Source organism: Micropterus dolomieu, linkage group LG10 (assembly GCF_021292245.1).
Source record: "Micropterus dolomieu isolate WLL.071019.BEF.003 ecotype Adirondacks linkage group LG10, ASM2129224v1, whole genome shotgun sequence".
Taxonomy (NCBI): domain Eukaryota; kingdom Metazoa; phylum Chordata; class Actinopteri; order Centrarchiformes; family Centrarchidae; genus Micropterus; species Micropterus dolomieu.
The window spans coordinates 25840614-25843507 of record NC_060159.1 but is presented as its reverse complement, the minus strand read 5'-3'; positions in this window follow the sequence as shown (position 1 = coordinate 25843507).

Here is a 2894-nt window from a genome sequence, read left to right as displayed (position 1 = left end):
TCCCTGAAAAGAAAAGAGAAAGAGTCGACTTTAGTTTCCACAGTGAAAATCCAGCTTTATCAAAACTTCCTGTTTCTGAGTTTCATCTGTGAATGTTCTCACCTTTAGTTCTTGTCCAGATGTTGACTGCCACAACAATTATTATGAGTGCTGCTAAACCCACAGACACAATGATGAACCTCCAGAACGATTCTGAAAACATTAGAAACATTTTGACTGCACAGTTCAGTTCTGTTTGAAATCCTGCAGCTAAAGTAGCAACGAATCACAGACTTTCATCAGCTCACAGTTTTCCTGCATGTCTTTGCTAACTGTGAATGTAGTCGTCTGATTTGTGAGCAGCAGTGGATCTTGTGGACTGAGCAACAACAACTGAGTGAGACTGACTGAATAAGAGAATATCTCCACCCACAGCCGAGCGTCGCTCTGACATTCAGACTTTAGACTCCAGAAGAGGAGAGCGAGGGACTGGAGTTATAAAATAAACTTTACTTACATCTAATTACATTACAGTGACTAAATGCTCCACGACATCAGAGCAAAGATGCAATGTTATTTTATTCTGGAAAAACAGATTTCATTATTTTATGAGAAAGAAAGTTTTCAATCACTTCCTATTTGTTTGTTTTTATACTATGATGAAAGGCCAGTTTTGTCAGTCCAGAAAGTGATTTAATTAAAGAAGCTTTTGTTCTTATTTGTTTGACATAAAAATACCAACAAGAAAACTGTAGAACAAATTAATAAAAAAAATGAGTGAAATAAAAAGTAAAATAATGAAGTTCAGTATGAGGAGAGAAAGAGGCTGACAGGAAGACAGAGAGACTCTAGAGAAAGATGAGTTACTACCTTGTAGTTTTGTTGATGCATCATTGGTTGTTGTGGTTGTAACTGATTTTGTGTTTTCAGTTGTTGTTGTTGTTGTTGTTTGTGCGTCACCTGCACAAATTAAATAACACAACTTAAGAAACTGTTCAGTTAGAACCTTATATTTAACATCTGCTGTCACTAAATAGAATAGAAAAAGAATGATGTCATCTTAAAAAGTCATCAAATAAACAAATGTTTTGGTGGTTTTAGTCATCTTGAACAGCTCAGCATATTCTCACCTGTTTTCTCACCTGAGGACTGAGGGCTGAAGGTGAACAGCTGCACTTTTCCAGAGAAACCATCTGTCACTTCACACGTCAAGTTAGACTTTGATTTGTTAATAAAATGAGAATCCAGGAAAGACACAGCGGCGTAGCAGCCAGACTGTGATGTCTTCATGTCTTTGTTATCTTTGTCCACAACTTTACCCTCATACAGAAACTTCACTGTGTGTATACAGAACCATCCAAGTGTCGACACAGAGCAGTTCAACGTCACCTTATCAGCGTCCTTACGTTCAGTCACTGGTGAAGATGGAGATATTGTGAGAGAAAGACAACAAGAGTAAAGTTAACTTCATCACTGTGATCATAATTATTGTAATGTTTCAGTATATTGTTCTAACAAGACAGTTTGAGCTGAAAACATTATGATGGAAATACTCACTGATAATAACAGACAGATAAACCAGAGAGTCTGGAGCTTGATGTTGTTTTGATATGAACTGTTTGCAGCTGTAACGACCATCATCCTCGACTGTGACCTTCTTTATAACCAGAGAACAGTTCTCTGTAACACTCAGTCTGTCTGATTTAACTTTGGCGTTTTCACCAATCTGCCCAAGTTCAACCAGCTCTTCTACTTGATATAATCTTAAATTAATGAAGGTCCATGTAGTATATCCACATTCTTGCTGACCGTCTATCACATTTTCACAAGGCAAAGTGACTTCATCTCCAACTCTGACAGTGAAGGAGGGGGGAAGTTTTCCAGCTGCTGCTGTTGAAAAAATGATGAAAAATAAAGTGAAATGAGAAAATGTCTGTTATGTTCATAGTTAGTGACGATTATTTCTTTATCCTTAGTTTCCAAGAGTTCACTAAACTCACCACATTAGAAACAACAGATTTGGTTTTCTTAGTTAAATCAAATGTAGCTAATAAAGAATCTTTAATAATATTGATCAAGTTATTTTTTACAATGTGCCTTCCATTTATATATGTGATATATGTATTCTTACCTGTAAACTGAAGCACCGCTGTAAGAAATAAAGAAATCCATTTGAACTCAACCATCATGATTCTCTGAGTCTCTCCTTCTTCTGTCTCTTGTTCTCGTGCTCAGAACTGTCTGAGTTTCTAAACTAGTGCTTTAGTAGAGAGACGCTGCAGCTACTTCCTGTGGTTAGGATGATGTCACTTAATCATTGAAATGTAGTTTTCTCTCATCCACAGTGACTGACAGAGACCCCAAATTCTTGATCGGCAATATGAGATGCAGCCGTCAGTAAAGATGTCAGAGGTCAGAGGTCACAGCAGCCTGATGAAGATCCACCATCTACAAACACATATGACAAAGTGCCTGATTAGAAGACAAAGGAATATGTTTCTGCATTGAGCCAAACTAACGCTGAAACAAACAAACTATATTAAGACACTTCACACTTTGTTCATTCTGGTGTATTTGTGACAATGACTTGTGTCACCTCCTGAAAAGAAGAAGAGGAAGCTGAAGGTGTGAAGATTGTTAGTTTATATAAATGTTTGCAATGATGCAACTTGTTTAGAGTCATGCTGACTCTATTTATAGCCCCGCCCCCTCTCTTCCTTTTTTCTGCTTCCAACTCAGTCAGCTGATTGAGGGCGTTCATTTTTTCAGTTAAACCAATCAGAATTTACCACAGCTTCTGTGAGCCAAAGTCAGCTTTGTGATTCCACATCAAGGATTGGTCGAGCTGAGACCTCCCACTTCCTGGTTGCAGTTGATTGGTGCGGCTATGGTCTCAACCTTCCACTCCTGAGACT